The sequence below is a fragment of the Capsicum annuum genome, chromosome 3 (genome assembly GCF_002878395.1).
Source record: "Capsicum annuum cultivar UCD-10X-F1 chromosome 3, UCD10Xv1.1, whole genome shotgun sequence".
Classification (NCBI taxonomy): domain Eukaryota; kingdom Viridiplantae; phylum Streptophyta; class Magnoliopsida; order Solanales; family Solanaceae; genus Capsicum; species Capsicum annuum.
This window is the reverse complement of record NC_061113.1, coordinates 66,983,777-67,007,457: the sequence shown is the minus strand read 5'-3', so window position 1 is coordinate 67,007,457 and position 23,681 is coordinate 66,983,777.

Sequence of the window (23,681 nt, the reverse complement as noted above, 5' to 3'; positions counted from 1 at the left end):
TTGACTCTAGTACCATTCTTTTATGTTAGCATCTTCTTCCCGTTTGATTCGGTTGATTTGGAAATCACTGAGTAGTCTTCGTTACCTAGCTCATCATCATAGATTTGTTTCTCATCTTGACTAACCTCCTCTGGGGAAGTAAGTAAGGTAGTGATATTATCAAGGTTTGTTTCCTTGTCCATTTTCTCCATCTTGACAGTTTCCCCTCAAATTATGGGGTTGATACATGTCTTGCAAATTCTGTCTCATTGTAGTTACTCGATTTAAGATAGTTTGAAGCATTGCTTCAAGAGTAGCGGATATGGTATGTTGCTCTACCTTCTGCTCATCATAAGGCCTATCAAAATCATAAGAAAAACTATCAACTCATTTACTATAATAGGCAATGGGGCATTTGGGCAATCACTCCAATGTCCAATTCAACGCCACACAAAGAACAGCCATACTCCCAGTAGGATCGAGATGGTGATTCCAACTCTCTCCGGGGAGTATAGTTACAATCTTTCCTAAAATGGTAACCATTACAATATGGACATGGTTCATTAAGATAGGACTTCCAACTACCAAAATTATATTTGTCGAAAGATACCATAAAGGAAAGTAAAGTAAAATGAAAATCAACCTAAGACATGAAACAAAAGAAAAACACAAACAAATATTTAAAAGCCTGAATTCAAGCATGTAAGATAAAATTCCAAACTAACATAATATGCCAAATTTTTCCCAAGCAACGGGGCCATTTTTGATAACACTCAACTTACAATTCAAGTAAGTGCAAGGAGGTCATCGTCAATATATTTACCCAACTTTGGAGTCGGGGCCAAATCCATGAGGAACAATGTGTGTGGAAATAAAATTAATTCGAGATAATTGATACATATTAAATTCATACCAAAATTAAACAAAGATAAATATAGAGGAGATAAGTATCAACACTAATATTTCTTTTTTAGTTTTTTAGTATAAATTTGGGGCTATGAATAGTTAGAGTTTTATCCATTAGGCACGAATCTTGGGATTATATATTAATAAGGGATGTGACATATGGATACTAATTGTTAACTTCATTCTAACTAGTTTAAATATTGGTAGTCTTGGTTATAGGTTTTGATGCTAGTCTTTTAGCCAAACAACTAACTTTCACCCATTGATTCTTTCGAATACCTAATGGGTGTGTTCAACAATGGTTAACCAAACCTCAATTTAGGCATCTCTATTTCTGGTATAATACCCATGGTATAGTTAACTTCACGACCACCCATATGTCTAAGACAGTGATAGATTAGCAAACTACAAACATAATTGTCTACCGTTGCTTTTGTCTCCACATCCCTCTTTCAAGGATGATATGGATTCCTAAAGTTCACCCAAAACACATCATTCAAAGATAGATTTGAGCTTACTTGAGTTTGGAGCTTTCACCCATTAAACAATTATGGGTATTTGGGGACTTTCACCTAGAAATCCCAAACAAATTGGTCAAGAAACTATATAACCCATCAACATTAACTACTACATAGAAGATAACAATTACAAAACACACAAAATTTAATCCCTATTCATACATAACCCCAAGAGGGAGATATCGCTACACATAAGATAAATAAGCAAAGATGTACCCATGATCTCCATTGAAAGTGAGTTATTCCTTCTCTTAGAGGCTACTCCAAAGTATTCTTCATAAAATATTTATACAATATTTTATTCTCCAAGTATGGAGGCTTTGAACCGAAGAACAAAACATAGCTATTCGGGAAGATTGAATATAATTAATTATTAGGGTTTGAGTCTTTTTGTAAAATTTGAGATCAGCCACGTGCTTTTACAATTTTTCCCTTTGGGCTATATTTTTCTCAATGCCTCGATTGCACAGGCTTGGATGTGACCACAACTCATTATCATGATTAGCTTCCATGACCACAGTTAATTGACTTTACTTGACTGTTGTTATCGTAGTCTCCTGACCGTGACCACATTAACTGAGGCCAGTTCCTGCTTTAAGTCCTCAACTTTACTTTCTTGCTTCTTTTTTATTTTTTTCAACTTTAATCCACATCATTCCATCTTATTAATTGTGTTTCCTGCAAAATATAGAAATTAGTGTATTAAAACCAAATTATGTATCATTTATTCATTAAAAATATTGTAATATGAATGAATAGTGAGTGTGAATGAGTGGTAAAATCACCCTTCATCAGTACTCAGTAGGCATCATCGATCGACTAAGTTAAATCATGATATAAATACAATAAAATACAAAATAACATAACTAAGTCAAGAAGAGTGTCAAACCCGTGCATAACTCAAACATTATTATACATAATGAAATAAAATAATATGGAACAATAATGTAAAGAACAAGTAATTGTAACTAAAAGAATGCCTCTACAAGACAGTAAGGGCAGAAAAGTAAATAATCCAATAAAGGCCCCCATATGCTATAACGCCCCAAGTCTGTACCTCAGATACCACACAGTGCTTATGACCACAAAGGACCATAAGCTAACCCATGACTGATATATGTTGTGGTCATTGAATAATCACACAGTAATAATAACAATAATAATACTTAGATGAATGCGGAAAATAAGCTTAAGTCGCCAAAAGGTTCACAAATGAAAATAATACTGAATACTAATTAATGAATACTGAAAACTGAATATCTGTCTGAAGACTTTAGTCTAAAAATCATTTAGCTGAATTGTCTGAATGTGGAGTTGATGGGACAAGCCCCTAACTAACTCTAACTACTGATAAACTAAGAACTGAAAGTAAAGCATGCCCTCGATAGATGAGGACTCACTACTAAATCTGTTGCTGATAATCCAGGATGTAAAGTGTTGTCAGGAGCTCATGCATCTGAACCTATGATATGAGACATCATAGAATAAAATAAAGGTATGCGCCAGTGTTTTGAATGTACTTTTATTCTAAGTGAGGTAATGATGAATGCATGGGTTCATATGCATGAATAATAACTCTCTGAATAACATGAATATAATTGAATAAGAGTACATGTATAACTGATATTGATTAAACACTATGATGCAAAACTACGCACATATCTACATTTATTGTATCTTAGATCATAGTCACACTAGATATTGAGTTTTGATAACTGAATAACTAATATCTGAATTTACCAAAAACTATTTTACTGATAGCCGGGTGAATATTTCTGACAGTCCTAATTTTGTAGAACTGAATTAAGTTCTATACTGAGCTGATGACTGTGTCTGACAGTCCTGATTCGGTAGAATTGAATTGAGTTATCTACTGAGACAAAAACTAAAACTGTGGGAACTAATCATCTAACCGACATGATCATCTCTGAACAGATTGGTGTCCAATTTGTAACCCTAGCTGGAAAAGTGTAACGCCCCAAAAATGGGTCTCAGAGCGTCACATGGTACTTGAGGCTATGAGTAGGCCCAAGCTAACCCTTTGAGCTAATTTCATTCAGTTAAACATGAACCAACGGGGGTTTCATAAATAACCCTCAAATATCAACAAAGTAATCATCATCCAAGAATAAAAGAATTTCAGAAAGGTAACAAAATACGACTTATTAGTCAACTCCTAACATCTATACTAGTTTGACAAGCCTCTAAAAAAATCAATAAAACCAGCAAGCCATTGAGACATGCCTCAACTGACTCATACTCACTTATCAAATGTAAACAATTTCGTGAAACCAACATCAGACATCACGTCCTCAGAACATGAGGACTCACCACAATAGAGGATGTAGAATAGCGTGCCCGAAAAATCACTGTTGAACCTAGAACTAAGCACCTGAACCTATATTTTGAGAAAATACAGCCCAAATCCGAAGATGTGGGTCAGTACAATGTAAAGGAATCGAGTATATGGGCGTGTATGCAGTTTTATAAACTTCATCATCATAAATATTTATAAGAAATATGCAGGATGTATGAAAGAATCACATAGCCCGAAAAAAATAATCATAATCATGAGAGGTTGAAATAAGTACAATAACACAAGTTAGTCATCATATAATTTGTCAATCACTTTCAGTTCATCAAGAATATTAATTACATAATGTAAATATGATTTAAATCTTTCAAAAGAGTAACTTTCACAATTCCACTTTCAATTCACTTCACCATTCACCATAGACACAAGGAAACATACACACTCTTGGAGATCCTATAACCGACATAAACCATTTGAGCTACATGGAGTCCAACGTACAACCCACGTTGGGTAGAGCCATCCTATCCTTGCCATCAAAGTAGGACTATCGATATCAAATCCATAAAAACTACTCATCACTATATAAAATAGCCTTAGGCTCACTCTTATGGGGGCACGTAGTTCAAAGGAAATAAGGTCTCTTTATACCTCCCACTCAGTGCTAAAGATTTCTCTCGGACTTAGCTCAGATAATTTCAAAGACAATCCACAAGAAAACAATTTCAGTAATATATAAATATACATCAGGAGCCATCATGCTTCCCATCTATCAAAATCAACCACATTGTGGATTTCTTTCACGCTCGAGTTTAAAACAACTTCATTCAGACCAAAAGGTAAAATCATTCAAAATATCTCAAATATTCAACATCAACGTGTTTACAACACATATTTTCTAAAAAAAAATATAATTTCCAATGGAGATTCACGACCCAAATATCAAAATCAGGATAAATATCGTTCAAGATTCATGCTTTATATCTCCACACATTTAAATTCATCTTTCAAAATCATAAACATCAAGATTTCATGCTTCAAATTTGTAAAAGTCAAATAAAAATCATGCCTTTGTAAAGAAAATTACTTTTGGGCACAAGAACGAAAGAAATTTCTTGTTGAAAAACCCCACATACCTTGAATGATTAACTTTAGATCGATACTCATTTTTGAGATGTTAATCGTGCCTTTGAATGATGGTTCTTGGAGTTCTTAAACTAAAAACTTGGAATATTGAATAAATTTACAGAATTAATGGTGAACTTTGGAGGTTCTTGAAGTTCTTGAACTAGGAACTTGGAATCTTGAATAAATTTGAAGAATTAATGGTGAACTTTGAAGGTTCTTGAAGTTGGATGTAGGAGCTTAGGGTTTTCTTTCTGAGGGAATTTGATGAAATATAATATATATAATACTTCTAATACGCTTTAATATAGGGTTTGAACGGATTTTGGGTGATGGGGAATGATCAAAACGCCACTAAAAATCAAATAATTCTCGAATCTGTCCTTTGGTGGACTGTTTTGATAGTTTAAAGTAGATCAACCATAAAGTTTTACTTTGATATCCAAATTATATGAAACTAATTTCATTAGAAAGAGAACTCTCATATCTTTCTGTAGATATATAGTATCTCACCCAGATCATTGTGTACAGGGAGTTATGATCATTTGAAGTAAACCCAAAAATTCACTTTTGAAAGGCTGAAGTAGATCGACCATAACTTTTTACTCCGATAGACAAATTGGATGAAACCAATTTTATTGGAAAGAGGACTCGCAGAGGTTTCCGTTGATATGAGTAGATTACCGAAATAATTATGTACAAGGAGTTATGATCATTTAATATTGGAGCAAAAATACGCTAGGTCTTAGTACGTTTTCCTGCATGTTTTACTATTCACTACTATTCATGGTTCGATCGGAATGTTCATAACTCGTCATTCGGGTGTCCGTTTTGGATGATCCATATATCGTTGGACATCTTATTCGATAATCTACACAATGGTGGGTCATAATCTAAGACATTCCACATGAAAAATTTATAATTCATTCTTGAAGATAGAACCTAACCATTTACGCATAAAATTTCAATAAAAAATTTCTCGGGGTATTATATCATCCCCCCCTTGGAAACATTTTTCCTAGAATGATGCTAGACATGCCAATATTAGATAGGGAATAGAGCATATAGCTGAAACCATTCGTTAGACTCATCACCATATCGTTTCTCACTCCGAATGCAACATAGAATGCATAAATTCAAGAAACTACAGCTGAACACATAATAAATGACAGATGAACTGCTGCAAGTTTTATCAAAAGTGCATGATTTAGGAAAGAACAGTACCTTCATATTGATTGGAGTTCATGAAAAACAGGTGCGGGTACTTTGATCGCATATCCGCCTTAGCTTCCCAAGTTGCACCCTCAACAGATTGGTTTCACCACAACACCTTGTCTAAGGGAACTTCTTAGTTCCTTAGTCTTCGGCAATTGAAATCAAGAATCTCAATAGTAATCTCATCAATAATAAGATTTTCTTAAATTTCAGCACTCACAGAGGAATCCACTACCACAGCATCGCTAATATGCTTTCTAAGCATGGAGACATGGAATATTGGATGAACAGAGGACAACGCGAAAGGTAACTCGACCTCATATGGTACCTTACCAACACGGCTAAGAATTTTGTAAGGACCAACATAACGGGGCCTAAGCTTCCCCTTCTTTCCGAATTTCTTCACCCCCCTCATGGATGAAATTTTCAAATACACTAGGTCACCATCTTCAAAATAAAGGTCTCTTATTCTAACATCCACATATGACTTCTGACAACTCTGCACATTTTTCAAACTTTCCTAATTAACTTAACTTTGTCAATAGCCTCAAATACTAAATCAGGACCAGTCACAGCCGCTTCACCCACCTCGAACCAAAGTATGGGTGATCTATACTTCCTCTTATATAAGGCTTCAAATGGAGCCATGCCAATACTAGAGTAGAAACTGTTATTGTAAGCATGCATTCTTATAGCACTTATGATTAAGATTTAGTTTTCACATTCACCTTGTTTCCTAGATATGAGTCTTTACCTTTTTTTAAGTTACTCATGGTATGTGTGGTTGTGTTTCTTTTGGTGTTCAATCTTAATGACTCCTTTCATGGTAAAGTTCAGTCAGGATGTTTCTTCATTACGTTCTAAGTGGTTATGGTGAGGTACTTAGTTCCTATGGTGTTGTGTCATGTTTTAGGGGCCTTTGTCTTTGCTAGGGTGGCATGGATAAGTCTTGTTTTTTGGTTCCTTAAAAAACTCTTCTTATGCTAGGAAGGTAGTGGTTTGGAAAGTATGGTGATGTGTTGAAATGGGGAATGTAGAAGCCCCTAAGTGGGGAAGAGTCTAGGGTAACTACTAGAGTTGTGGTTTTGGAAGGAGCGGTATGGTCATTGTTATGAGAAATAGTTAGGAAAGGAAGGGGTGGTGAATACCTTGTGAAGGTTGCAAGGGGTTCTAGATCTTTTGATGTATAGATCATACCGTGGGTATATAAGTTCTAGGCTTGAATGTTGTTATTGGTTGATATACCAATAGTTGTGTCGGGCACTTGGGAGGTTTTATAAGTCCTAGATTTATGAGTTGTTTTCGTGCCATAGTAGTTGCATGGTTTTGGGTGTTCAAGTATAGGTTGGGTGTTTTTGTTATAATGGTTGGATATTGGTTTGTCTATATCCTTTACTCACAATTTCCATAGGGTAATGGTGATGAAAGAGGAGAAGTATTTTTGGGTAGATGTAAGGAGTACAACCAGGTTGCCTAAGTTAACTCTTTTTTATCTTTGGAAAGGCCTGATCCTTAAAGTGGTGGTATTGATATCTGGGATTGCTTGTTCTTTAAGGGGGTCACTATGAGGATCATGGAATGGTAAATTCACTGGTTGTGAACAAAAGCTATGGCTTAGGTAAAGGTTCCAAGGTGGAACTAAGAGTTTGAGAAAGCCATTTTGGAAGCGAAATTCCAAGGGACATGGAGTCCAACGATCCGTATTCTTTGTTCCTGAAATTTGTGCATAAGGTATGTGTTCCTTGACACATCTTTGTTTTTCTAATTCAATTAATGGTGAGGAATGATTCCTCTTGCATCTTTTTCTCTAACTTAGTTAGAGGTCGGAATAAAAGTGTTGGGGTTTAAATTATGTGTGGGATATGTGATGATATCAATTTTTTGTTGAGTGAAAATTTATAGGTATAGTGTGATATCTCTTACATGATCTTACTTTCACTAGTCATTCGAAGATGAATGATACTAGTAGGGGAGACTAAAACACCCCAACTCTTGAACCCTTGAAAAATTTCCATCGTTTTGGACTTACTAGGCTTGGTATGAATCAAACGTACCAAACGTACCATTGAATATTAGTCAGGGGGAGGCTTGGTGGTTAACTCGTACACTAGGCAGTGTGTTTAGTGAAGCTACTACCCAAGATATGACTCATATTGGTACGAGTCATATTAGAACATATGAGTGGTACAGGGCAACTCGTATTGTTCTTATTTAAGTTGTCTTGCGGTAGCTGCCAAAGGTTTGGCTGGTGGGTAGAATATGGTTACCACTCATAGCCTTTGGTACTAACTTAGGGAGTTGTGAGTGGTATAAAAACCAGTAGGTAGGGTCTTGGCATGGTTTTGGGTACAAGTTGGTGTACCATTGATTAGTGGTGATTTTACTATTCATTCGCACTAATAATTCATGCACACTTCCTTTCTTTAAATGAATAAAAAATTTATAATTGTGACTAAATGCACTAATATCCCCTCCTTGTACGCATATAGTTGATAAGATCAAAAGATGTGGATTAGAGCTCAAAATAACAAAAAAGGATCAAGAAAAGTCCAACTGGAGACCTGCAGTAGAAGGGCATCAGGTACTGCATCACAATATTCAAAAATGGTCAGCCAATTAAGTTAGAATGAGTCTATCACGGTTGCAGTAGATGTGGTTGCAACAAACTTGGTGTGATCAAAGCTTAGCAGAAATATATAGCCCAAGGGAAAAATTAGAAATTCATATCGCTGATCCCAATTTTGACAAAAAGAATCAAATCCTAGCCTTATGCTTTATTTTTTTTTCATCTTCACCAAGTTTTTAGGTTTTAACTCTTAACTCCGTAGCCTTATTTTGTTGGAGAAGAAAATATGGTGTAAATTTTTGGTGAAACATCTATTGAAGACTTTCTAAGTGGAAGATTTTCTCACTACCATTGTAGCTATTGTGGTAGAGCCAAGTTTTAACTGCCATTCGCTTAAATCTTCAACAATTTGTTTCAATGGATATTGTGGGTATATCTATGATTATTTATCTTATCTGAAGCTAAATCTCCTTCTTGGGGTTATGTATGAATTGCGTTTAAAGTATGTGTGGGATGTTATTATTAGCATCTACTTGTTAATTCATGTTTATGGGTTTTATTATTACTCTATTAATTTGCTATGGATTTGATGGGTGAAATCCCCAAATACCCACATGGGTTTGATGAGTGAAAGCTCCATGCTCTAGAAAGCTAAAGGCCATCTTTAAAAGAAGGGTTTGGGGTGAACTGTGGGAATCCATATCATCCTTGAAAGAGGAGTGTGGAAACTATAGCAATGATACACATTTATGTGTGCAGTTTGCTAACTTTTCACTATCTTTGACATAAGGGTGAATGTGAGGTTGACTATACTATGGGTATCATCCTAAAAATAAGAATTCCTAGATTGAGGTTGTGGTTACGAATTATTGAATACACCTATTAGGTATTCAAAAAAATCAATTGGTGAAATTTGTTGTTTTGTTGAAAGACTAGAATCAAAATCCATAGCCAAACCGACCCATATTTGTCTTACTAAATTCATGTTTATTTTTAATGCCCTTATATCACACCCTTAGTAATCAATAATTCCAATCACTGTGCATTATTGTTAAATTCTAATTATTAGTAGCCCCAAATTTATACTAAAACACCAAAAAAGAAACATTATTGTAGGAGCCTATCTCTCCAGAGTAAAGGCTAAGGTACGAGTAGCTGGTACTACTTGTATTGGATGGTACAAATAGTATGGTTAGTCGTACCCCTCGGACAAGAAGTTTATGCAATTTAAGTAAGGGCAATCTGGATATTTCCCCACTTAACCTATTAAGGACCTATAAATTTTAACACACTTGATAGGTTATTTGCCCAATTATTTTATTCTTTAACACATAGAAAACACTCTGTAATCCTCTCTACAGTTCTTGGGTAAAGAAAGATAGGGTTTCATATTAAGGAATAATTTGGGGCTTGTGTTGTTAATTTCTCTCCATCATCTTCTAAATTAAAGGCATGTACTCCTTCCCTCATTGTTAGTTCCAACCAAAGTCATATTTTGTAAATGGTTTTCATGGCATAATTGTTCTATGGTTTTTGATTTTCAAATTTATGTTTGGAGTTTGGGTTATAATGGCTTGGATATAGTTTCCCATGTTTTAATTATGTATTAAAATATTTTAATGGTTGTTTTGATACCTGGTTGTATGGGAATGGGTAATTGGTATTTGATTTTGGTTTTGGAAACACTATGTGCCTAATATATTAGATAAAATGCCTATGAGAATGTTTTTACTATGTTGTTGGACTTTTAATGGAACTATTGCATGGTATGGTTTGGTAATGGAACCCTAAATTGTTTAACTAGTTTGAAATGGTTAAATGGAATTGTTTGGTGGTCATGCTTATGATTAATTGAACTTTTTGTGGGGTATAATAGAATCCCCTAAGTAAACATGTTAATGAACACTTGTGGAATAATGAGACTCCAACAAACAAACTTAATAATAGAATACTTGTGGGGTACATAGGTCTCATCTAAGTTAACTTGGAAAATGGGTAGATGGTAATCCCTTAACCTTTCAGGTTTTGTTAAGGACAATACTTGCAAATTATAGTTGGTATAACGATACCACAGTTAATAGCCTTGGTTAATAATAAATAAAATAATAGATTGGTTGGTTGGAAATGGTTTTAATTGGGTAATAATGGTGGGGTAGGATAGCTAACTATGAAGGCGGGAGTTTAATGAACGTACACTGGAAACTCATATTTGCCTACATAAAGGGTTGATCATGGAGACAATATATGTTACTATAAGGTATAGAGGAATCCTCTATGTGGTGACCATATATGATACTATAAGGTAGATAGGAATCCTCTAAGTACACTGTACGTATGTACCATTGAGAGTAAGGGTACTCGGGATTCCCTTAATCTTATGGTATCTTTTATTTCTGTAGCTACACATATCGCGGCCCGTTCAGGGGGTTATACTAGACCCATATAGACCGTGGGTTGTTTTAGATAGTTAAGCTACGCATACCCAAGTTAATGGTTTCAAATGTAAGTTAAGCCCAATCCTCTTTCCCAGCATAGTTATATCTATATATATGAATGGTTTGTATGCATATGGTTGGTTTACTTGGTTTTATTGGTTGATATTATTTTATCCTTATCCTAAATTCATGCTAGCGTTCACCTACTAAACTATCTTTGGGCGGCTGAATCCCCAACCAATGCATAAATCGACTATTTTAATCCTTCTACATAGTGATTGTATTTTGGGATAATCTTTTAGATGGAAGTGGTGAGCTTGCATTTTTCCAAAAGGCTCCATTTTATGTTATGGACATTCTTAGATACTTTGGTTTATTTATGGATATTACTTATGGCTATGGTTGGGGGCATACCCTAATAAGATATTGGTTTTATTTTGGTTAGAGGCTATTGTGGAACTTCAATGGGTTGGTATGGGTAGGATCGATAGTAGTGCCATCCATAGTATGGGCATTGGTATTGGGTCTAATACCATTGGACGCAATTTCTTACTGTTCCATCCTTTTATGTTCTGTTATGGGTTTGGATACTGTTTTGGTTTTTGGTTACAGTTTGGGTAGGGTTATCTGTTGGTTTGGGACGGTTGGGCTCATTTAGCCTGGTCACGGTTATAGACCTATCCCATAGTCTGGATTTGGAATTTTATATGCTATCTTGTTACATGTTTGGAATTCATCTAAATCAAGGTATACGCTGGACGGTTGGGTTAGGTATTGGGGTGGTCCCTGATCTTGGTTGGACTTGAGATACTTATGATGACAAGGACCTCGGTAGTGTCGTGTCAAGTAATCTATAGTATTCGTAATGCAAGGAGTTCCAATTATTGATAGCATTAGTATGGTTTAAAGACACAACTTTCCTTCAAAATCTTTTCATATCCTTTCCATCATATTTGTGACGCGTATTTTTGTAAAAAATATTATATTTTTAAATATGAGAATGGGACACATATTTTTTTATGACACCAGACCTATGCCACCCATATTACACCTCACAATGAAGTATTCAACAATCCCTATCAAATATAAAATCCAACAAGGGTTGGGATCAAGGTAATTATCCTCTAAGGTATTTTTTATGTTAATGCTTATTTTCTCTATTTCGAAATTTCCTATCTAGCCTAAGTGATTCATGACTTGCTGGAACTGACATTTTGATTACAGAGTAGTCCATTTGGATTTTAGAGAAAATTTCTTATTTTGAAGTATTCATTGGTTCAAATTGGTTACTTGGTGAAAACTTTAGCCAAATGACCTCGAATGCAAATTTTCACTATTCCAACAGCTATGAAATGTCAATTTAGACTAGGAGGACCCTTTGTATGGGTCTCGAGGCTTTCAGATATATTTCAAACTATTGGCTATAAGTTAAGAAAAATAGTAAGTTGTGTGGGACCCACTTTTCATTGAAACGATCTTGAATATAAATAAACTACTCCATGAGTCTGGAAGATCAAATTTGATAGAGTAGCATAATTCGTTTGCATATACGAGATTTGGAATGAATCTCAAGGGGTTGGCAGAGACTTTGAAATATTCTAAGTCTCATTTGGTGCTGGTGCATTGCGTACCAAACCAATCGATCACTTAAGTGACAAAGCTTGGCCTACTGCTATCATGTATGTGAGGCACATGTGGTGCAACCAAATTCTTCTCAAGTGATACTAGGGTCGCTTACGCGACAAATATTAAGTCAGCAGATATCTCTTAAATGATACTTGGTCAATTAATCGATCCCGTGTCCTCATAAGTGATACCTGTGGACCTTGGAAAGGTATGAATATCCCATATTGCTCGATTTTTACCATTTTTATCCATTATCAGAATATTGAACCCTAAAAAGTGGAAAAAATTGGGAGAATTATTTATGGGTGATTTTTTAGCTTGGGTGAAGTTAATTTATGCATTTCTTCTTCAAATTTGTAGTAAGCTTCCATTAATTTCTTTATAGAATCCTTCATCTTAATCTAAAATCTCCAGAATCTTAGTGGCTTAATTGTAGCACTATTAGATCTTGGAATTCACTCATTTTTAAAGATAAATGTTCCTTGATTATAGAGGGGCATTGTGTTCGTTTTTAAAGTACGATTACGTAAATGGTACCCATATGGGATTTTTACATAATTTTTGACCCAGAATATAAAAGTACAATATGGCTATCATTGTTCTTATTTTGATGAGTAGATTGTGATTTTGATAGCATGACACCTTATGAAAGGTTCTTGAAAAGAGAAATCCGTGGTTTAATGGACTCTTTGGACATTTTTTAAGTGTCCAGGAAGGAAAGGTTTACCATCTTCATAGATTGAGCAATTTTATTGTACAAATATCATGTTATTCTAGATATGAGGTATGATTTAGCTATTTGAGGTATTATTGAAAAATTTTAGCTTAGTTGGACTATTTAGGCTATCTTGAAACTATTATTTAGGCATAATTGACTTAATTGCTTATGTTTTAGGGAGAATTGATGTCTTAGGGATAATTGGCTCATTTCACATCAAGGAATGAATTTAGATACCTTAGCCTATTCTAGTGCAGAATTAGCCTAAAATGTATTTTGGTGATTTAAAGTGGGGCCCTCCGACCCACCTTAGGCCAATACTTGTAATGGCTTTTGTAGACTTATTTATGTATGATATACTTTTATTAGTGCTTATTTTGACACTTTGATGAAATTTAATATGTTAGTTTGGTAGTTGAGAGTTAGTGCTAATTTTGGGCAAGGTCCGATAGTTAAGTATTGTGATTTAGTAATATCGCTTATGATTATGATTTACGTATATAGTATATTGATATATGAGTTACAGTTCAACTACTGCAATTAATGATGATATTAATAATATAATTTTTGGTTCATGTTCGATAAATGATGTTCTGATAATGATACTATTCAGGATATTATGATGATAATGATACGAGTTTTAGTTTGAGTTTGGAGTTAAATGTTGGGCACAATATGATTCTATTTGGATTGGTTGATGGTTATAACTGATGTTCGGTAGAGTTAGGGATCTTCAATTATTTATTTCCCTTTGATTGTACCCTCTAAGCTTATGAGGGCCTGCATTGATTATTTACTTTTTCACACTTATTGTCTTATGGGGGCCAATTTTGTAGTTATAGTTATGTGATCCGTACATTACAATTCAAAATTTGTTTAATTATTCTTGTACAATATTAAAAAGGGCAGCCTAGTGGACTAAAGCTACTACTATGCGCGTTGTATGGGGAAGGACCCCACCACAAGGGTGTATCGTACGGAGCCTTACCTTGTATTTCTGCCAGAGGCTATTTCCAAGGCTTGAACCCAAGACGTCCAAGTCACATGGCAGCAACTTTTCACTATACAATAGTGTTGGAGCTTATTTATTTGTTTGCCCTATTACCTTGACATAGTTTACTTTATCTTGTTTCTTACTATATTTATATCGTGAGTTAGCTTAGTTGAACGATTATGCATACTGATTGCTTGTGGTTTGGTACTCATACTATAGTGTTATACCTTTTGGAGAAAATTTGAGTACTATTTACTGTTGTTGACATGACGCTCATGCATCATTGATTTTGTAGATTAGGTGAGCTCTTGGAGTCACAGTTCCCCCTTTTCCTTCTAATTCTCTATGCCTATTCTTTAATTTTTGAGCTAGATTGTATTTGACTATTTTATACTTATAGTTCATTTGTAGTAGCTTTTGTACCAACATTACTGAGTCTTCATATGGTTGTTGCTTTTTTATCTATATGTTAGAGTGTTATGATTGTTTTATTATTGTTTTAATTTTTTAAATGTTTATTTGGTTTCAGGCCTTTATGCAACAAGTTAGCCTATTGCGTGTATCTTTTGGCTATGGTTTGGCTTACCTACTTGCGGGATAAAGTAAACGCCATCATGACTTATAAGTCAGGTCATGATAAATTGGTATTAGATCATAAGTTCACTGGTATTATTGGTATAAGTAACTAGTAGAGTCTCGCGAATCAGAACAACAACATCTATTTCTTATCTTTAGGCGGCTATAAGACATTCTTAGGAGTTTATTACTTCTTACACTGATTTCATGCTAATAGTCTAAGTTGGTTTCTAAATCATTCCTTAGATTTCACTCTTTCACAGGTGGCTAGGACATGTGCTACTGCTATATGAGATGAGGGTTTTGGTTTGAGTATAGGGATGCTATCAAAGTTTTTAAATGAACTATGGGTCATGGGAAACCTAAGGATATTCCCCCAACTAGGAGATAGGATAGAGGGCCTTTACCATCCTCTATCCTTTTCCCAAAGCAAATATTCTTCTGCCCCAGCCAGTAGTGGGCCAAGGAATAACCAAGCTCTATCGAGGTGCATTTTTTCTTCAATTCTCAGTGTTCATTGTTTTTTCTTCTATGATTAGTTGGTGGTGCACCATTTGATGGTGCAGTATCTATATATTAGACTAGAACTGAGGCATGGACATAGCCTGTAGCTATAACTTCTAAAGTTGAGGTTCCATCTATGTTGGTGGGGCCCAACTGGTATTTGTGCAGTTTGTAGTTTCTTAGTTGATTGTTGCCTAGCCTTGCTATGTTTGTTGAGGTGTAGAAGATGTTTGATAGGTTCTTCATATTTGATCCACCTAGGTTTTCTGGTACACTGGTAAGGATGTGCATGAGTTCATGATTTCTTATGAGGATAGGCTCTATAATTTGGGCCTTGTTTATACCCGTGGTATGGATTACAAGACTTTATAGTTGGTCTTGGCAGCTCAACTTTAGTAGTGTGTTTATCTAGAGTCCATACCAGCTGTATTTTTTCTTTTGACACAGACTCAATTCTTTGAGATTGTCTTGGAGAATTACATGCACCATAGCCTTAGAAATCCTTTGATAGATCAATTTGCAAGGTTGCTGCAGGGCTCTATGACTGTTATGGAGTATAAGGCTTTATTCCATGAGTTATTAAGGAATGCTACTTCTGTTTTGACTATTGAGTATGACAGAGTTCATTGCTTTATTTGAGGATTGAGACTTCTTCTTCGAATGTTTATGTAGAGTTTGGTTGTTATGGGTAGATCTTTTTTATAGGTTTTCGATTATTCTCCAGTTATATCGGAGATGCATCAAAAGGACCAATAGGGAAGCAATAAGAGGTTGTGATATCATGGTAATTTTAGAGGGCCTCATGGTGGATCATGAATCATAGGTAGTGGTTATCAGGGTAGGTACCCTTTACATCAGCCATATCAATAGTTGAGTCAGTTTAGTAAGCCCATTCATGCCATTATTCAGATAATCGATAGAGGTTAGTCTAGTTTTTTTATCATGTTTGCCAGGCTGATGGTCAATCTTTGTGAGGATCATCTTTTATTTATTCTAGCCGTGGTGGTTATTTTAAGTCAGTTGAATCTTCTTGTTCAGTACAATGCCTAGGGCATATAATGGTTGTTGAACTTTTGGTCATTTTTCAAGAGTGTTCCCTAGTCATAGAGCAATGGTTAATTTACTTTAAAGTGTTCCACTAATTTGGGAAGTTCCTACCTCATCTAGAAGTGGTATACATGGTCGTAGGTGTGGTCCTCATGGTGCTAGTGGAGGTTTTCAGTTATGTAGGATAAGAGATTGGTCAGAATCCCTGCAAAGTGGTGGGTATGGTTAGTTGTACACAGTACTTTCTAGTCTCGAGGCCAAGTCTTCTGATTCTATTATCATAGGTATAATCTTGGTATTCCATCAATCGTCTTTTGCTTTATTTAATTTTGGATCTATTTATTCTTATGTGTCTCCTTATTGTTCCCTACTGTTTTAATTATCTTAGGATTCATTTTCTATTCCATTATGTTTATCTATTCCTGTAGGTAATCTTTAGTAGTAGATCATATTTTTTGATCATATGTGGTGACTATTTGAGTGCTTGTTACTCAAGATGATCTTATTGTGTTATATATGATAAATTTTGATATGATTTTGGGCATGGCTGGTTATCCCACTATAATGCGGTGATGGATTAGTTTGCCAATACCGTTCCTTTGCGATGCCCGACATACCCTCGGTCGTGTACTAGGGAGCAATTAGCTGTAAGTCGCTGAGGATTATTTCTTATATTTGTGCTGGAAGGTTTATTATGAGAGGTTGTGAGGATTATCTCACTTATATTCATGATATTACTATAGAGAGCATATTTCTCACCTCTATTTCCACAGTTTTTGTGTTTTGTAATATTTTTCCTATTGATCTACTTTGTCTTTCTCAATACATTATATATACTTTGATATTGATCTTGAGCTAGGCACCTGACCTATTTCTCTAGAACCTTATCATATGGCTCCTTTGGAACTTAAGGAGCTAAATTCTAAACTTTAGAATTTTTTGGGTAAGGGATTTATTAGACTGAGTGTGCCTTCTTGGGAGTTCTTATGTTATTTGTGTAGAAGCAATATGGTTCTATTCGTATGTGTATTGATTACAGACAACTCAATAAGGTGACAATGATAAACCAATTTTCTGTGCCTTGTATTAATGATTTGTTCGAACAGGTTTAGGGAGCACCAGGGTTCTATAAGATTTATTTGAGCTCCAATTACCATCAGTTGAGGATTTGGGCTGAGGATAACCCAAAGACAACTTTTAGAGTGGTATGATAATTTTGAATTCCTAGAAATGTCTTTTGGGTTGAATAATGCCCCATCTGCATTTATGGATTTGATAAAGCATATATTCAGGCCTTCTTAGGATTTTCTTATTATTGTGTTCATCGACGACATCGTTTTGTATTCAAGGAGTAGAAAGGAGGATATGCAACATTTGAGGATTATGCTCCAGAATTTGAGAGATCATAAGCTTTTTGCCAAATTCTCTATTGTGAGTTTTGGCTTAATTCTATGACATTTCTTTTGCATTTGTTGTCTAAGGATGGGATTATGATATGCCCAATGAATATTAAGGCTATCCATGATTGAGCCAAGCCTAATACTCCAACTGAGGTTCATAGCTTCATTAGTTTTGTCGGTTACTATAGGTAGTTCATTGAGTGTTTTTCTACCATTGTAGTACTAATGACCGGATTGACTTAAATAGAGGTTTCATTTCTGATGGTCCAAGATGTGTGAGTTGAGCTTTGGAAAGCTGAAGGGATTTCTTTCTTTAGCTCCTATTTTCGCTTAACCTTTTGGGGGTAAGTGATTAACTATGTAATCTAATGCTTCTAGCGTAGGTTTGAGTTGTGTATTTAATGTAGAAGGGTTGAGTTATTGCATATGTATTAAGATAGATAAAGTGTACAAGTACAACTACCTCACTCACAATTTAGAGTTGGTGAAGGTAGTTTTTGTTCTTGATGTTTGGAGGCATTATCCTTATGGTGCGCATTGCAAGATCTTTACAGATCATCATAGTCTTTAGCATGTTATGACAAAAAGAGATCTTTATTCTAGTCATCATACATGGATGAAGTTGATTAAGCTTATGCCATCTTTATCTTGTATCATCCAGGCACCTTGAGCCAGAAGGTGATAAGTATGGGTAGATTGACTTGCATTTCAGTTTGTCAGAGGCCATTGGTAAGGGACATTTACTCCTTAGTCTACTTTATAGTGTGACGGTATTTCAGACCCTAGGATGATTCTCGCTAGTGTGGACTATTTTAGAAGATTTTGTGTTGTCATTTCGAGGATAAAAGACTTAGCATTATTCGTGAATAGGTGTTTAGTAGTGAGTCCAAGGGGCCACTATAGATTCTAAAAGTGTTTTGAGATTTGATAGCCATATTTATGTTTAGAGAGTTGAGGACTTAAATCAATCGATTTTGCAGGAGCTCATAACTTTAGATATTTTATATACTCGGGTACAACCAAGATGTATAGAGATTTGAGGCAAGATTATTGGAGGATTTGTTTAAACAGAGATGTGGAAGACTTTGTAGCACATTCCCTATGTTATCAGCAGGTAAACACCAAGAATCAGAGACCTAGTGACTTGATTTCGAGGTTGCCCATTCTAGAATGGAAATAGGAATGGATTACCATGAACTTTGTTTGTGGTTTCCTCATACTTCTCATTGTTCCGATTGTATTGGGTTCATTGTGATTGGTTTAAAAAGTTGGCACATTTCATTCATATTTAGATGTCCTTTAGAGTTTAGAGGTTAGCCCATATCAAAGTTATCGATATAGTCCATTTTCATGGTGTGCCTATATCATCATTTTACCTTGGGGTTTGGTGCTCACTTCTAGCCTTTGTAGAGCTTTTCAAGAGGAGTTGGTCACCGAGGTGGATCTTAGCATAACCTTGCCCTACTTGACCGGCGGGCATTTAGATAACATTATTCAGGTTCTCGAGGATATGCTCCGAGCATGTGTTAAAGAATATAAAGGTTAGTGGGAGAAACACTTACCTGTGGCGGATTTGCATATAATATTAGATACCATTTGACTTTTGAGATGGATTTTTTTAAGACTTTGTATGGTAGACGATGTCGTACTCCAATTGGGTTATCTTAGACTTACAAGATTAGACTCTGTGGTACAGACTTGCTTCAGGTGTCATTAGATTGAATCAACATAATTTGGGATAGGTTGAGGGCAACGAAGAGTATGCAGAAGGCTATGTATATCATAGACTTTGTACCGTGATATTTTTAATGGGGGACTAGGTATTCCTCTGTGTATACCCATGATGGGTATGATATGGTTTGGGAGGAAAGTGAAGTTTAGCCCTAGATATATTAAACCCTTTTATATTTTTCACATAGTTTATGAGGTGGCTTTCAGTTAGACGTACCCCTAGATTTTGCTTCCATCCATCTAGTTTTCCATCTTTTTATGCTGTGGCGATATATTAGTTTCTCTTCTCATGTGCTTCGATGGGACACAGTTTAGTTGGATGAGTGGTTGACCTTCATGTAGGAAACGGTGCTCATATTGCTAGTGATGTCAAACGGTTTTGCACTAGGGAGTTTTCAGTAGTTAAGGTTCATTGGAGGCACCACCCAGTGGAAGATTCTACTTGGGTGATCGAGAGTAAGATATAGACCCATTATCCTTACATGTTTGACGTTTCATGTACATCCTAATCCTTTTATTTCACGTACAAATGTTCTTTTCGTAGTAGATATTGAAATGATCCTTCAGGGCATTTTTTGTATTTCCACTATGTTTTTCTGCTTAGAGATTTCATATAGTTGAACCAAGTCATTTATGGCTTACTGGAACAAACAGTTTGGTTACATGGCAATCTATGTGGTTTTAGAGCAAATTCCCTATTTTGAATTATTCATTAGTTCAACTTGGCTACCCAACAAAAACTTCAATAAAATAACCTTAAATGCAAATTTTGACTGTTTCAACAGCTCCAAATTGTTGATTTTAGGCTAGAAGGACACTTGGTTCGGGTCCCGAGGCTTCAAGAATTATTTCAATCTATAGGCTGAAAGTTAAGAAAAATGGTAAACAGGTGTTGTACCCGCTTTCATTGAAATAGCCTTGGATGAAAATTTAAACTTTTTCATTGAGTTTGAATATCAAATTTAATAGAGTAGCACAGTTCATTTGTATATAAAGGATTCTGGATGAATCTCGGGGGTTGGCGGAGACTTGGAATGAGCGAGGCACATGTGGCATCAGCGAACACTGCTTAAATGATATTAGGGTCTCTTATACGACTAATATCGAGTCAACAAGTATAAATACCCATCTTATCCCAATTTTCACCATTTTCATCCATTGCCTAGAAGATTAAACCCTATAAAGTGGGAAAACTTGGCAGAATTATTTGTGGATAATTTTGGAGCTTCGGTGAAGTTAATTTATGCATTTATTTTTTGAACTTGTTGTAAGGATCCATTAATTTCTTTTTAGAGGCCTTCATATTTTTCTAAAATTCCTATAATATGTGTGGTTTGATTGTAGAACCAATATGGTTTAGTAATGGAACCGTAACTGGTTTAAATGGTTATAAATGATTAAATGGAATGGTTTGATTGTCATGGATTTTAATTAATTGAAATTCTTGTGGGGTACGATGGAATCCCCCAAGTAAACATGTTAATGAACACTTGTGGGATAATGAGACTCCCAAAAACGACCTTAATAATGGAACGCTTGTGGGATACATGAGACTCCCCCAAGTTAACTTGGTAAATAGGTACATTGAATCCCTTAACCTCTTTGGTTTGGCTAAGGGTTATAGTCGGTATGACGATACCAATATTAATAGCCTTGGAATTCACCCATTTTTTAGGATATTCTTTGGGAATAGAGGGTCGTTGTGTTGGTTTTGAAAATGTGATTCCGTAAATGGGCCCCATATAAGATTTTTGCACAATTTTGGACCCAAAGAACAATAGTGCAATATGGTATAATTTTTTCCATTTTTATAAGTAGATTGTAATTTGATAGCACGGTACTTTGTGAAATCTTCTCGGAAAGAGAAATCAATGATTTACGGATACATCAGGCTTTTCTTCAGCATCCAGGCAGGCTAGGTTTATCCTCTTCATAGATTAAGATATTTAGTAGTATGCTTATGAGGTTATGCTTGATACAGGGTGGGATTTAGGTATAGGAGGTATGATTGAAAATTTTTGGGTTAGTTGGACTGTTTAGGCTCTCTTAAAACCATAATTTAGGTGTAATTAACTTGGTTGCTCATGTTTTAGGGAGAATTGTTATCTTAGGAATAATTTTCTCTTATTTCACATCTAGGAACAAATTTAGATACCTTAGCCTAGTCCAAGGTAGAATTTGCCTAAAATGAATTTCGGGGATTTGAAGTAGGCCCCTCGGGCCCACCTAATGCCAAGACTTGTGCTAGCTTTTGTATACTTAGTTACATAAGATATACACTTAGTAATGCTTATTTTAAGACTTTGGGGAGATTGAATCTATTAGTTTGGTATTTATGAGTAAGTGCTAAATCCGAATAAGGTCCAACAGTTACGTACTATGATTTAGTGATATGACTTATGATTATGGTTTACTTATATGGTCTATTGATATATGAGTTTTGGTTCAAGTCCAGCAATTGATGACGATCTTCGTAGTATGAGTTCTTATTCATGTCTGACAAACGATGTTATGATGATGATACTATTGAGGATGTTATAATGATAATGATACAAGTTTCGATTCTTGTCTGACATTAAAAGTTTTGCATGAGATGATTTGGTATATATGGGTTGATGGATATAGTTGATGTTTGGTAGATTTATGAACATTTGGTTATTTATTTGCCTTTGATTGTACCCTCAAGGCTTATGGGGGCCTGCATTGGATTATTTACTTTTCTGCCCTTATTGGCTTATGGGAGCCAATTTCATAGGTATAACTTTGTGATCTTTAAATTACTATTCTAGATTTATCTAATTATTCATGTATAACAGTGTTGGAGATTATTTCTAGTTTTTCCCTAGAACTTTGACTTAGTTTATTTAATCTTGCATCTTATCGTATTTATTTCATGAATTAGCTCAGTCGGCTGATGATGGTTTTGGTACTCATATTCCACTTTCATACTTTTTGATGCAGATTCGAGTACTAGTAGCCACTGTTAACATGACACTTATGCAAGGTTGATTTCAGAGATTGGTTGAGCTTTTGGAGTTGGAGTTTCCCTTTTTCCGTCTATTGATCTATGTCTAGTGTGTTATTTTTGAGATAGATTGTATTTGACTATTCTGTACTTATAGTTCATTTGTAGTAGCTGTTGTAATGACATTACTACGTCTTGAGATGGTTGTTGCTCTTTTATCCATCTATTTGACTGTTAAGATAGCTTTATTGTTGTTTTATTTTTTTAAATGTTGATTTTAGTTTTTTAAGCCATTTCCCACCAAGTTAACCCATTGCGTGTAGCTTCGAGGTATGGTTTGGCTTATCTACTGGCAGCATAAAGTAGGTGCCATAATGACTTATAAATTGGGTCATGACAGTCAATCCGACAAGAAACAAGGTAAGAACCTAGTAGGTCAATGTGGTTATTTTGAATTTTAGTCATTTATCTCAAACACGAGGATTTAAAACAACAAGGAAACCATTTTTTAAATTGAAGTAAGAATTTAAAAAATATCAAGTTATGTTGAGAGAATCAATAAGAATCTTGAACTAGGACTGTGTTTCTCATGATTTCATAACTTTGTTGGTTCTATGTTGCGCCCAAGAACAAACACAAGTGTATGTGGTCTCACAAAGTAATACAATGGCCTTAAATTATGCCAAATATCGATTCCTCGGAAACTTGTGTTGACAAATATCTTATTCAAGTCCACTATTGAGATTAAACTAGTGCCAATGTAACCAAAAGAGTTTTGAAAGTTTGTAATTAAAAGTAAACATAAGTAATGTGGAAAAGTAAAGACTTTGGACAATTTATTGATGAAAACACAGTGTTAAGGCATTGTGAACAATCATACTATGCTAATGAACTTCACTCGTTAGATTACTTATCTTGGTTGTTAATTCGTAGGGTTTATCGTATGATCACAGTTTCCCGATCTCTAACATTCTACCAAACTTGAAATTACAACTACATAATTAAGTGAGGATGTAATTATCCATTTATATGCATTAAGATATCATCCTACATGTGAAACAGGCA